Consider the following 15,485-nt stretch of genomic DNA (forward strand, 5'->3'; position numbering starts at 1 on the left):
GCCAAAGATTACTTCCCCTGCCTGCCTGAATGACTGACTACCTACCACCTAGTTGCCCTCACCCCAGTAGCCATGAAATGCTTTGAGAGGTAGTAAAAGATTACATCTTCTCATCTCTACCAAATACCTTAGACCCCCTGCAATTTGCATACCACCCAAACCCATCCGCTGATGACACCATCTCCCAGGTACTGCACACCACACTGTCCCACCTCGACAACAGAGGGGACTATGTTGGATCACTGTTCACAGACTTTAACTCAGCATTTAACACTACCGTCCCTTCCAGGCTGACCAGTAAACTGAATAACCTGGGTCTAAACAACTCTATGTGCACCCGGATCCTGGATTTTCTTACCACCAGACCTTGGGTGGTCAGGGTAGGTGGACACACCTCCAACCCTCTCACCCTCAGCACTGAGGCCCCCCAAGGATGCGTGTTGAGTACTCTGCTGTACTCCTTACACACACACACACGACTGCATGGCCACACACAGCTCCAAATACTATCATGATGTTTGCCGATGACACAGTCATGGTGGGCCGGATCTTGAACGATGAGGAGGCAGCCTATCTGGAGGAGGTGGCAGGCCTGTCACCGTGGTGCGGGGCCAACCACCTCCCCTTGAATGTCGGGAAAACTGAAGAGCTGATCCTGGACTATGCCAGGAAGCTTCAGAGGTTTTACACCCCACTGGAAATCGGCGGGACTCCAGTGGAGAGGGTGAGCAGCTTTAAGTAACTCGTGTGCACATTACTGAGGACGTAACATGGACTACACATACTGACACTTTAACAGCAAAGGCAAAACAGGGCCTGTATCACCTCAGACAGCTGAGGAAATTTAAGCTCTCACAGAAAGTTCTGCTATCTTCCTACTCTGCAGCATCCAGATGGGGGGCTTAAGCGCCTGGTGTGGGAACAGCTCCTCTCAGGACAGGATGGCCAGCCCTGCAGAGGATTGTGCCATCGGCTGAGCGCACTATAGGTACTGCGCTCCCCCTACTGCAGAGCTTATACAACAGGCGGTGCGGTGCGTAAGCAGAGCGAGGAGGATAGTAAAGGACCCCCATCACCCCAGCAATGGATTGTTTGTGCGACTGCGATCAGGCAAGCGCCCGCGCTGCCACAAATCATGCACTGAGAGACTGAGGAAGAGTTTCTTCCCATGGGCTAACGGAGCCTTGAACAATAAACAAACTTAACGACTGAAGGACAATATACGTATAAGTACACAAATACTGTTGTCACTTTATTTGCACCGTTCTTTTAACTGTTTACTTTTTTGCATACTCTGTACATTTCATGTATAGTTTGGCTTATTTTTGCAAATAAGTACATATGTATACATGTATGTATATCTGTTTATATGCACGCATGGACACACACACACACACACACACACACACACACACATACATACATACATACATATATATATATAGAGAGAGAGAGAGTGAGCTCTTTTTTCTACATCGAAGGTTTCATTGCAACATCCTGTGGATATATATATATATATATATATATATATATATATATAGCAGGCCCTGTGATGGCAGGGCGTCTCCCTGCCTGCCACCCAATGACTGCTAGGATAGGCGCCAGCATCCCCGCGACCCTGAGAGCAGGATGAGCGGTTTGGAGAATGGACAGAATGGATGGATGGATATTCAAGTATGTATTTGTTAGTGTATGTAATTATTAACTAATTATTATCTGACAATTTCTCATTTCTGGTAGTAGCAGAGATTTATGTATAGTGAAAAGAAAAGTCGACAGATCAGCGCCAGGTAAAACACTAGTGCAGTATACAGAAATATACTCAAGGGGTGTGCACAGGTATAATCCAAGTCGATTTAATTTAGTTCAATGCTGTTTTAGTCTCATTAAACCATTACAGCAAAATTGAGTCTGCGACACCCCGAGTTTGATGCCTGCAAGGGAAATCAGGAATAATGCACAGTGGTAGTATTTACAAACTTTTAAAGGAATATAATACTAAATAAGTAAGCAGTAGCACACAAGTTACATAACCAACCTTTTCACTAATAATATCCCGGCATAGCCGTCCAACAATCTCATCAACAACCAACAGACTACACAGGAAGGTGGTGTCACAGTACAGACGCCTCCTCTGGGCGGTAGGTAGGTCTGCTTTACAAGCCTAATCTACCACTAAACACTGAACATCACAACACGAAGTCTACCAAGCAGAACAAAGGCGTCTTTTTTCCCCCCACCTGTGTTCCCCATACATTTTTGTCGCTCGGTGGATGTATATGCATGAGGAAGTGTTGTATCAACCCCGGCGACGAAATTACCCAAAGAGGGCGGAGGTCTGATATGACGGGTCACCCACCTCATTTGTATTCATGAGCACTTAAACGGATGAATTGATGAATAAATGCATAAAAGGGATCCGCTAAGTTGCGACGTAAATGTCAGAGCGACGCACAGAACGGGGGAGGGACGAGGGAGGGCTTGCGGTGATGTCAGCTCACCCGAGAGGAAACAGTTGATTGGTGCAGCAACGTTAAGAAATTAAAATAGAAAAATATACAATTCGGTTTTATACCAAGAGAAATGAACCTCCTCTGTCTCGATCCGTGATGAAGCTCCTCGTCTTTATCTTCTGAAACATGGCTGGTGTTTGTGTGGGGGGGTGAACTCTAGTGTAAAAGAAAACGGGTCTTTTGAAATGGGTACTTAACAGTCTTACGCCGCCAGTCTGGAGAGCAGCATGATGTTGCACACGGGGGAGGGTTGAAACACGGCATTATTCAGCATGTTATCTCCCTTCTTAAACCCCTCTCGCCCGCGAGGACGCAGACGCGGGGGCCGCGAAACATCCAAAGGCAATCTGCTTTAACAAGGTGGTTTAGTCTGTGTACACGCTCGCCGAGACGGGGAGCAGGACCAGGATTTGAGGGTTATTATTTATGATACAAGATGCCGTTTGGTCTGGGCTCTGGCGCTCTGCGAAACACAGGTTCAGCCTCATCGGGTGAGACTTTCCCCCCGCACCGGCTTCATGCAACCACGTCCACTTTTTTCCTGAGCGAGATTGTTTGTGGAAACTACTGGGTCGTGCACCCGGACCTGGTAATCATGTTAAAACGTTTAAAACCATCAACAATCAACCCCCTGACCTCCTGGGATGAATCAGCAATCTGGCGTAGTTATTCCTCGCTTGGATTAAAGCCATTTTTACATTTCTGAATTGATTAATTGGGATTTGTTTTCTTGGTGGGAAGTACAGGGCCGGAGTGGAGACAAAAGGGGAGCTGTCTGACTTGTTTGTACTTTCTAATCATTAGAGTTCAGCTCTGGAAACACTGTCCAGGCACTTTCTGGAAATTCATTTAGTGTATCCCAAATGTCTGATGTCAGCGTCCTCCCACTAGAGCGCAGTCCGCCGAGTGGAATGTGCGCTTTACGGATGTTGACGGACTGATAAAGCGGGCCCAGCTCCTGGACCACGGCATCCTCCCTTGACCGCTTAGCTGGACAAAAGGCAGACAGGCCAAGCCGTGTGTGTGTGTGCGCGCTTATATGTGTGTGTATCTCTTTTGTGTACTTGTGCATGCATTCCTATAAGCACGTGTGTGTGTGTGTGTGTGTGTGTGTGTGTATATCTCTATTATGTTATTTGTGTATTTCTGTAAGCATGTGTGCATGTCTGTTTGTCTTTCCGTGGTGTGTGTGTCTCTGTGTTTGTATCTCTACTATTTATTTATATATGCATTTCTAAGCATGAGTGTTTGTATATGTCTGTACCCTGCCACAGAGTGTATGTGTGTATATCCATTCAGCCCCCTGAATTTCTAGACGCATTGAGAGAGAGTGTGTGTGTGACTGTGAATGAGAGACTGAGTGAGAGTGAATGAGTGAGATAGAGAGCGAGTGAAAGAGTGAGAGAGGGTGAGTGAGTGAGAGAGAAGGAGTGAGTGAAAGAGCGAGTGAGTGAGAGAAAGAGAGTCCGCGAGAGAGAGAGAGAGAGAGAGAATGGGAGAAAGTGAGAGAGAGGGTGCAAGTATGTGTACACAACTCTTCAATCGATGGCAATTACAAAGTCACGTAGTTGACTGTTGGTCTCAGGCACTGACCGAGTGCCTGTCGATGCTTGTCCTGTTTCTCTCTGGGTCAACATACTATCAGGTTTGTTCCATACAGGACTGAATAGTGCTTGTTTGACTAATAAAGGCAATACTTGCCTCAGCACTTCACAGGCCTTCGCAGACTAGCATCTGATTGGGATGACATTTGATTTAAACCCCTGCGCAGTGTGCATGTGTTGTGGGAATTTTATTTTGTAAACAGGCAAAAATAAAAGAAAACTGCATTAAAAAATTGCATTTTAATGAAACAGATTAGGCCATTACTGAAAGCAATAACAAACACGGTGACTGCCAATAGAACAAAAGCCAGCATTCAGTCATCTCTGTTGTCTCGATCAATGGAAATTAACATGAGAAAATATAATGAATTGTTTGGTCTGACTCGGTGTCATGGGGACGTCTGGAAGAAGCATTATATGTGGGAGTACTAAGGAACAGCCTAGCTTGCTATCTTCATGGCTGGAAATCTCAGTTTGTTATATTAGAGGGCCATCCTGCTGACTCAACCAGTTATGTGCAATACATAGGTCTGAATCCAACCTTTGTCCTTTGTTGTATGTCTTCTCCCCTATCTGTCTCTGTCTTCCTATCCACAAAGGATGAATTGCTAAAGAAAATAAAAAAAACAAGCCAATAAATAACAGAGACATAATGTTAAACAAAACAGTTGTGTGACTGTGTTGTGAACAGAAGGTTATGAGGTCATTATCTTAATCTATAATTGGAAGTAGGCCTTTTGCTGCACATTTGAGTCGCTACCATTACATACCCTACATGGCCAAAAGTATGTGGACACCCAAACATCACCCGCATATGTGCTTGTTGAACATCTCATTCCAAAACCGTGGACATTAATATGGAGTTGATGTCTTTGCTGCTGTAACAACCTCCGCTCTTCTGGGAAGGTTTTCCACTAGGTTTTGGAACATGGCTGCAGGGATTCACTCCCATTCAGCCACAAGAGCATTAGTCAGGTCGGACACTGATGATGGGCGAGAAGGCCTGGCTCACAGTCGGCGTTCACATTAATCCCAAAGGTGTTGGATGGGGTTGAGGTCATCAGGGCTCTGTGCAGGCAAGTCAAGTTCTTCAACACCAAACTCAGCAAACCATGTCTTTATGAACCTCACTTTGTGCATGGGGGCATTCTCATACTGAAACAGGAGACAGGCCTTCCCCAAACTGCTGCCACAAAGTTGGAAGCACACAATTCTCTAGAAGGTATTTATGCTGTAGCATTTAGATTTCCCTTCACTGGAACTAAGGGACTTAGCCCAAACCATGAAAAATAGCCCCAAACCATTATTCCTCCTCCACCAAAAATTTTACAGTTGGCACTATGCATTTGGGCAGGTAGCATTCTCCTGGCATCCACCAAACCCAGATTGGTCTGTCAGACTGCCAGATAGTGAGTGATTCATCACTCCCGAGAATGTTTCCACGGCTCCGGAGTCCAATGGCGGTGTGCTTTACACCACTCAAGCCAACGTTTGACATTGCACATGGTGATCTTAGGCTTCTGTGTGGCTGCTTGGCCATGGAAACCCAATTCATGAAACATCTGACGAACACTTCCTGTACTGACGTTGCTTCCAGAGGCAGTTTGTAGCTCGGTAATGAGTGCTAAACTGAGGACAGACGATTTTTACAAGGTTCATCACTTGGTGGTCCCGTTCTTTGGTCTTGTGTGTCCTACTGCTTCACGGCTGAGCTGCTGTTGCTCCAAGACATTTCCAATTCACAATAACAGACTTACAGTTGACCGGGGCAGATTTAGCAGCGCAGATATTTTACCAGCTGACGTGTTGGAAAGGTGGCATCCTATGACAGAACCATGTTGAAGGTCATTGAGCTCTCTAGCTACGACCCATTCTACTGCCATTGTTTGTCTATGGAGACTCCATGACTATGTGCCTGATTTGAAGTCTCTACCAGCAATGTATGTGGCTAAAATAACCAGATCCACTCATTAGAAGGGGTGTCCACCTACTTTTGGCCATAAAGTATATGATTTTCATCATATCCTGACTGTACGATTAATACGAATGTTGTAAAATAGATGCTTTTGCACCAATTCCACAAAGCTAAAGTTAGCTCATTTGAATCGTGCTTTTAGCTAACCAACAACCCAGAAAATCAAGCTGACACATCAGAAACACTTAAAAAATATCAAAAGATTGATTTCTTTGAACAGGTTAAAGATGGAGGACGTCCTACTTACATCTCTGTCCATGGCAATTCTGTGAAGTCCTACCTCGAATGAAACCACAAGGTCAATACTGAGTGATAGAATACGAGGGAGAGGACAAGACAGGGAGAGGCTCAGGGAGAATAGTGGCGAGGGTGCGGGGAAAGTATTTTGCCAATTCACTTAATGAGGATTATAATGTTAATTTACAAAAACACATTGTCAGTGTCTTTGAGCAGCATCTATTTTGACACGCTCACTCACTCACAAACATTTTTTTGGAGGAGACACAATCCGCAATCCAATCCAGTAAGTTAAGAGGTCAGGTTCAAGAGGTGCTTTGCATCTAAAAAGTGTATTACCATGATGTGATTGTTGACTCAGCTGGTTGCTCGGTGACACTACAGCAGGGCGGGCGACTGCCACCTGAATTTCAATACACATGGCAGATATTACCTTTGTTGCCTTGCAACTGCTATAAACACTATTTTCCAGCAAACAGGACATGGTTTTGCCCTTTAAGGATATTGTTTCAAATAAATCAAATAGTGTTTCGCCGCTTGTTTGTTTGTACTGGCTGAGTACAGAAACCCTCCTTCATTTTCAAGGTAAACATTCCTCCGGCCTGGCATGGACCTCACGCACCAGTCTCAGATGTGGTCAGTCGGTCCTTAAGTCACACGGGATTGACATCGCTCTCTCCCTCTTTTTTCTTTTTTTTTAATCCAACGCTTTGTTCGGCCCCGGAAAAAGACACAACCCAGCTCGGCATCAATCCCAGCCTCCCCTCTCAGCTGTCTCTCCTCAACCCTTAGTGGACATGACAGTCTGCTCACAAGCATTTTCCTCCAGGGGGGGGTAGAGATTTCCTCTCGACAGCTCTCTCTCTCTCAGCCCCGCGGTGGATCAAAGCCATCCACGCAGTAAATAAACATATCAAAATTGCCAACAAAAGACCCGGTAACTGCTTGGGGGAGGAAAAAAAAAAGAGAGAAAGGGAAGAAATGGAGGGGGGAGAAAAAAAGAGCTTCAGTAACAACAAAGTGAAGGCTCTTGGCTATCGGATCAGAGACAGGCGAAATGAGATAGCCATGGCGTGAAGATGTGAAGGTAAATGCATTGGGAGGAGGCCTTACTACGGCTGAATGGCGCTGAAGGCCAGCGATAATGATGTGGTCTGAGAGCCAGCCAGCGTGCACCGGAGAGAACAAGATATATACGGGGGGGGGGGGGCACTGACGTATGGACGCCGGCTTTGAAATGCGCCATTGAGCCAAAAAAATGTCGACCCCCGTGAAGAGCTTTCATTACGAGTGACGGGCCTTTTTCATGATTTGGTGTTGCTCTTCGTGAGGTGGCATTTTACCACAGCTAAGTCATGTGCCCGAATTAGCCAATGCAAAGGTTGTGTTAATGTTGCTCTCTCTTTTATTTAGAGGAAAGGCCAAGAGTTAATACTACCATCGCTGGAAAATTATTTTTGTTATTATCATAAATTTTGTACTATATTATGTTCTAAATCATGAACTGCACATAGGGGTATCATGTTGTCTTCTATTACAAATGCTTATGTTGGCGAAAACGTATACCTACCCATTTCATCATAGCATAAGTGAATTATGGTTAAATGGAGAAGCAATGGCTTTCAATATAAGATTCTTTGTTCTGCACTGTGTTTTGCCATAAATATAAATCCATTTATGCTTAGTGTTTGCTAACAGGGACCAACTGCATAGGGCGGCTTTGTCTGATTTTCAGTATTGTTTACAGACGAGCCAAATATTGAAATAAAAAGTCTTTATTGCATGCTCAATAATCCAGGTAAGGAAATCACAGAAAGTTGAATCAGTTCGTCTGGACACAATGCTTATTGAGAGAAACGTTTCATCACTCATCTAAGTGACCTCTTCAGTCTCAACTGACTGTGTCTTCAGTCCACGTACCTCACATACAGGGGGCAGTACGATAGACAGAAGCATGGGTGTGCTATGGGTTCCCCAGTCTCACCTGTAGTGGCCAACTTGTATATGGAGGAAGTGGAAAAGAGGGCTCTGATGTCCTATCCAGGGACACCACCTCGCCATTGGTTCAGATTTGTGGACGACACCTGGGTTAAAATTAAATTTCAGGACGTACCACATCTCACCGACCACATTAACTCTGTGGACAACCACATCAAGTTCACCAGGGAGGATATGAAAAATGAAAGGTTAGCCTTCTTACACTGTGAAATTGCAGTTGGCGATGGGGGACATTTGATTGTTGTTTACCGTAAACCAACATATACTGATCAATACTTAAGGTTTGACTCTCATCATCCACTGGAGCACAAACTAGGAGTCATCAGGACGCCGTACCACCGAGCTGACAACGTCCCCACTGACACAGCGGCCGGGGAAGGGGAGAAATCCCACATTAAACAGACCCTGGTTAAGTGTGGTTATCCTAACTGGGTGACTGTCAAAGCCAGGAAGACGCCCAAACAGTGCACCAGCCGATCGAAGAGAGGAGAAAGACAACAACTGCCCAAGCATTACCCAGTAGTGATTCAGTATGTGGTGGGAGTAGTGGAACAGTTGAGACCTGTATTTTCCAAACACGGAGTCTCAGTTGCTTTCAAACCCCAAAACATGCTGTACCAGAAATTGGTCCACCCCAAGGATTGGGTCCCCCGACACAAACAGAGCAATATAGTGTATGCTGTTAAGTGCCAGGAGGATTGCCATGACTTGTACATCGCAGAAACTAAACAGATGCTGGCCAAGAGGATGGCACAACACAGGAGAGCTAACGCGTCAGGCCAGGACTCCACAGTGTACACCATCTACAGGCCAGTGGCCACTCTTTCAAGGATGAGGATGTGCACATCCTTGATAAGGAGGAAGGCTGGTTTGAACAGGCAGTCAAAGAGGCCATCTATGTGAAGAGGGAATGACCATCCTTCAACCGAGGGGGGAGGGGCTAAGAGTACATCTGTCGCCATTTTACAATGCCATGATTGCAACTATTCCTCCAATCCTCTGTGAATAGGACACATGGCCACTGAAACTCTAGTTAATGCTCACAGTAATTTGCATATGAAACTGATCGTTGTTTTCAGTCCTTATGCCACTGTATTGTTTATAAGGGTGGGGGTACCTGCAGTCAGTTGAGACTGAAGAGGTCACTTAGATGAGTGATGAAACGTTTCTCTCGGTATACATTGTGTCCAGATGAACTGATTCAACTCTCGGTGATTGAAATACAATGTTTCAAGTTAGAAGAATGAAACATGTCATGTGGTATAATCTTTATCAGGGAAGGAAATTCACCGTGATGTTTAAGAACTAAGGCCCTGCATGGGGTTGTCCAAGCCTTCAAAATGCCTTCGCTGTGCCGCATTGTTCCCAGCCCTGCATTAGGTTTCTTTTTAATATGCCAATGAAATCTGGTTGATTCAATTCAGACGCGGCCTCATGCGGAGTCTGTGGCAGGGACCGGGGCTGCTTTAATGGCTTCTGACAGGAAAATCAAAGATCAAGATGGAGTGCTGCACTAAATGGCAGGTCGTTATTAATTACAGGGCAGGTGGGCTTCAGCCGGGCAGAAATAGCGGCTTGGCTTGTAGCTGTGCGGGATTTTGGTTTAATAATTAATGAAGCAGGGCCCACTCCCTGCAGAGGTGGGAGAATAACAGTTACAAGAGGCGCCGTACCTGTGATGAAATACTGCTGAGGTTTAACGGCATATTTCCGTGAGCCGCGCACAAGACAGGCGACACCTCCATCACCGCAAATGAGCGGGTCTCTCCCGCGTAATTTGATTCCAGGCTCACTGAGCATGAAGGCAGATAGCTGCATGTACTATAAAACTCAACTATCTGTACGACAAAATTGGACAAACGTCCTGATTTGTTGCTCCTGAGTCTCCACCTGCACAGATTTATTACAGAATTGTTGTTGGCAGGATGAACGAAATGAGCAGGAACAGAACTGTTTATCGCATGGAGACTTGGAACCAGAACGGGTAAACAAAGTTTTCTTTGAAAATAGACGTCACAAACAAACAACTTAAACATTTTTTACGGTGCTCGTTGGCACGCAATTAGTATGAAATTAGGCAAAGACTTTTTTTTTCCAGATGGATAAATGCGCTCCGCAGCGAAACTGGAAAACAGCTTGTTGATGTCAAAGCGGTTCCCTCGTTGTGAGGTCTCAGTACAATGATTGTTGTGACACAAATGGAAATTTCACATCTGTCCTTCGGGGGGGAAAGCACGAATCTACCGCCGACGACATATGTACCATAAAAAACCAAGCTGCCTCACAACCTGTGGGCGAGAACTCGGGCTGAAATGGAAACGAGAAGAATGAAGGAGTGTGGTTTCAGTTAAAGTGATCCTGCGACGGCACAAGCTACGCGGACATGCGTCTGCTTTGGGTCAACCGTCCCACGCGGCATTACATGCGATTACATTCTCAAACGAATCAATCAAATGAAGTCAATTACAACAAACTGGATGTAGGGATGGAAAAAAAAATCACAGCCATGTTACTCAGTGTCTTAATTCAATATGAATGAATGAATACTAATGCATGATTGTAAATTATATACACTTTAATTATGCCTCTTCAAGCTGAGGGAGTCGGACCCTCCTCTGTTAACTGATGCCTCACATCTCTCACGTTCAAGATAAATGGTGCGTTTTTATGGCTATTCAGTTGTAAATGTCAGATCAAATCTTCAGTTTAAACTTTGATTTTAAGGTTTGTTGGCAATTTCCCTAATGGCAATTTAGTGATTAAGTCAACCTGGAGGGGGGAAAAAACATCTCGTTCTGATTTATAGACTCTTTTTAGTGTTCACAAGTGGAAATATGGTTTGTGTTATTGAATCTGGGTCACATCAGGTTAAGGAAAAAAAGAAAATCAGGAGCTGGGTTTATCAAATGTCGAAAAGGACCGCTGGTTCAGGATCACTCATCACTGACTCGTGGATTACTGACACCATCTATACTACCTTTGCCAGTAAACTGTACTCAGGGTATATACATTAGCACTCATCTGCAGAAAAAGGAACAGTACACACATTTTAAGATGTATTATATGCTCTGTTATATCCGTCCACTGGCTATTAGTACTTATCATTTCTTAAAGCAATCAATCAATCAAGAGCAAGCACTTACTTAACTAAAAATATCAAAATTGCTACTTTAACTTGTGCACTTGTACTTTTACTTCAGTAAAAAGTCTGAATATTTCCCTCACCGCCGTGGCTCAAGTTTTCTGAACTGCATTAATACGGACATGCTTGTACCTGGGAACAGTTGTGCCTTAAAGGCCGATTGTGCCTGACGGCGAGCAGGGGGCTTAGCTTGTTAGAGCCAAACAGGGTTAATTTCCGGTCGAACAACAGATAAGCGGCCACACACAGGTTTGGGTGAACCCTGACCCCTCAACATTTTGTCCGGAATGAGGGCAGCGCCGCTGATTTGGTGGGAGGACGGTCGGAGGACACGTTGACACCGCAGACTCGGGATGGAGTTTCTTCTCTACGCCGTGCAAGGGCTTCCTGTCTGATTACTGCCCTCTGAAGTAAAGCAGACCAACCTTTCTCTCAAACGTAAACACATATGGTGTGGATTTGTCTCATATAAAGGCCCGCATTCTTTGCCACATGACTGTTTTGGAGACAGCATTATCTCAAATTCTTGAACCGATACAGTATTTATGTCTGGCGTGCCGGGCCACTGTGGAGCCAGCCAGCGGAATGACAAAATACTTCAAACAACGGCTGTGCGGCAAAGTGGCTACAACAAACAGGCCCACTCCCTCAACGCTGGGTTACTGTGTGCCATTTTGAAGTTGGGGGTCATTACACCTTCCCTTGTGGGCAACAGGGAGAGTGTGGAGATGAGAAGTGATGAGGGCCGCCGTGTCCGTCACTGAACTGGTTCCTGTTTCTCTCATGGTCTGCAGTGTCCGTCTAGAGCCAGAGACAGCTCCCAAACTAATACACACACACACACACACACCCAAGTCCCTCTGCCTCTATCTTTCTTTGTTTCCCAGGTTGACGTGTCCATTTATCTCAAGGAGGGATGTCACAGGTATGACAGATAGGAAGAGGACTTAACAATTCCTTCGCCTACTCCTCAAGTCAGCTGGCAGACAGCGACTCTGCTCACCGTCATTGTGTCCCGATTTTGCTTTGAGTCTTTTTTCTTTTTTCTTTTTGTGTTCATGTTATTAGTCTCAAGGCAGTTTTGGATCCTGCCGCAGAGCAAATAAATCCAAGTTCTTCTTTCTGAAATTCAACGTCAGCAGTCGGCACTTGCTGCTGGTGCACCCAGCGTGGCGTTTACTCCCTAATGCGGCTTCAGAGGGAGCACTTATTACCAAGACCTTAACACCGTGAAGAGTTCGGTTACGAGAGGACATTTTCACATTAAGCTTTCATGAAAAAAAATATATATATATATATATACATATATTAATAATCATCTATATATCAATTAATTGTCTTTTTTTCTGGACCCCGAGTCTGATATAAAGTTTGAATGAATGAATAAATCAAGTCAATTAGTCTCGGACGGACAACGCTCCTCTTTACTCATTTTTCATCAGACATATTCGCTGATTTTTTGCACTTGAGAAAATCATTTTTAACTAAACCAAGTTTAGTGAGCATTCATTCCTCTGTTCATTCTCCATAATCCACTGACACCAGTTCAGGGTGTTTAGCGTTAGCGCCAAAACTGTGTTGGACAAACAGAAACGTTACCTTTTCTCCAGGATTTCAGACATGTGCTGACATTGATTGATTAATTAATACCCGAAGACATGTACGCCAGGTGAATCGGCCATGCTATATTGTCCCTAAGTGTGAATGTGTCGACCCTGTGATGGCCTGGTGGCCTGTCCAGGGTGCTGGGATAGGCTCCAGCTTATCCCGGCGACCCCAATTGGGATAAGCGGCTTGGATAATGGATGGATGGAGATATACACACACACACACACACACACACACACACACACACACACACACGTATGTAGCTTCTTTAAATGAAACACCAAACGGTAGGGAAAGTGCTCAACAAATAAGGGGCAAAATAATCCAGTGAGTCAAGTAAATTCTTTAATGGACAGTACAAGCCTGTCCCATGCCATAAGCACCCATCAGCTGTCACATTGATTGACAGCTGATGATTGCTGCATCACCACCTGGTGTGGCAGCTGCACCACCCTTGACCGCAAGGCTCTACAGCGGGTGGTGAAAACAGCGCAGCACATCACCAGGAATGAGCTACCAACCATACCGGCTCTCTGCACCCAGAGGTGCAGGGAGAAGGCCCAGCGGATAGTTGGAGACTGCAGCCACCCCAGCCACAGTCTGTTCACTCTGTTACTGTCCGGCAAACCGTACTGGAGCATCCGGGCCTGAACCAACAGGCTTAAACACTGCTTTTGCCCACAAGCCAGAAGACTCTTGAACTCACAGACCCTTGAGCATACACACAAACACACCCCCCCTTGCAAAATGTACACTCCTCACTTTATTCTGCTCTTTTCGTTTCTCTGCTGTACTGTTCCTGCACTATGTACATATACACATTTTACATATTATTACACACTATGAACCTCTGCTACATTTTGTGTGTGTGTGTGTGTGTGTGTGTGTGTGTGTGTGTGTGTGTGTGCGTGTGTGTGTGTGTGTGTGTGTGTGAATTAATTGTAAACCGCTTTGAGTGGCTGTTGGAGCTACAAAAGCACTATATAAAATACAGCTTGATTGACTGATTGATTGATTAATTTTCAGTTCGGCATAGGGTGCACATTTTACTACTGGTTGAACATGTTTTGTTCTTTGAGAGGATTTTCCAGGTGGTTGAATAATTAATGTTTCTGTCCGCCAATGACCAAATACGTGTTTTTGAATTTTTGAATGTCGCACCTCTCCCTTCCCCATTGGACGTTGTGCACGTGATGTGCATGGTGAGGCAGTAAATGGTGTGTTCTCTCCAGAGTAGCTTTATTGACAGCTGATGATTGCTTATGGCATGAAACAGGCTTGTACTGTCTCATAAAGAATTTACTTGACTCACTGGATTTTATATATATATATATATATATATATATATATATATATATATATAAAACTGTAATTTTCATGTTTATTTATTGTTCATTTGTTGTGATGATGTTAGTGTATTCTGCCACGCTCCATTAGTTGCACATATAACTGAGATGTGTTGGTGTCATTCTCTTGTTAATACTACATCCTATACTCTCCAAAATAGGGTTTTAAGGAATGTGTGATTGCAAATGTGACAAACAAAAACTAGAATTAACCATGAAAACACGAAATGAAACAGAAACGCCTCCCAGAGCTGAATGGAAGGAACACAAAAAGAATGATTACACTCCAACCAGCACATTTGCCCATACACCGAAATTCAATACATTTCTGGTTTCTGCATTACAAAAAAAAAAAAAACAATTTGGATGAGTCGTGGTAATAAATTACCCCTTTCCTTCTGTGCCTTCTGTGCTTAGAGCGTATATTTCCCAAAATTAAAAGGATGATGTGTGGTTATTTAGCTCAACTATGTGTGTCACGACCGCAAAAACAAAATAAATACAAGTCCTGCCGGAAGGTTCTCATCCCTGGCTTGTTTTGCTGATGTCTGCCGTTTTCAAATGTCCTCAGTTGATATCGGTTTGCCCTGATCACTACATCCTTCTCCGCAAACTCAAGTGTGTGTGTGTGTTGGGGGGGGGGGGGGCATTGGCCTCCAAACAACAACAACACCACCTGGTTTCTGTGTTTTCGAATGCAGATATCCGCTGCACGGGGGGAATGTGAGCGCTTGGTTTCACCAGCGACCGCTCGGCAAACCCCGGCTGATATTTACCGGTCATGTGATGCTTTATGAAAGGTGAAACGTCACACGTAGCCCCTTCAGAAAAAAAATAAACCCACACGTTGTTATCACGGCCCTCCCCAGCCCAACAGTACATCCATGACCACGAGCAGCACCCGAACGGCGGAAACCGGAGCATCAAGTGTGTCGTCTGTGAGGTCCGACTAATGGTTTATGAACGCACAGCCTGGACCAACGCTCCTGACACTTAATAGAAGACAGACTTTAAATAAATAAATAAAATGACAAGCGTACCTTCATCCGCTGAACGATATCG

This window comes from Lampris incognitus, chromosome 15 (assembly GCF_029633865.1).
Source record: "Lampris incognitus isolate fLamInc1 chromosome 15, fLamInc1.hap2, whole genome shotgun sequence".
In the NCBI taxonomy this organism is placed as follows: Eukaryota; Metazoa; Chordata; class Actinopteri; order Lampriformes; family Lampridae; genus Lampris; species Lampris incognitus.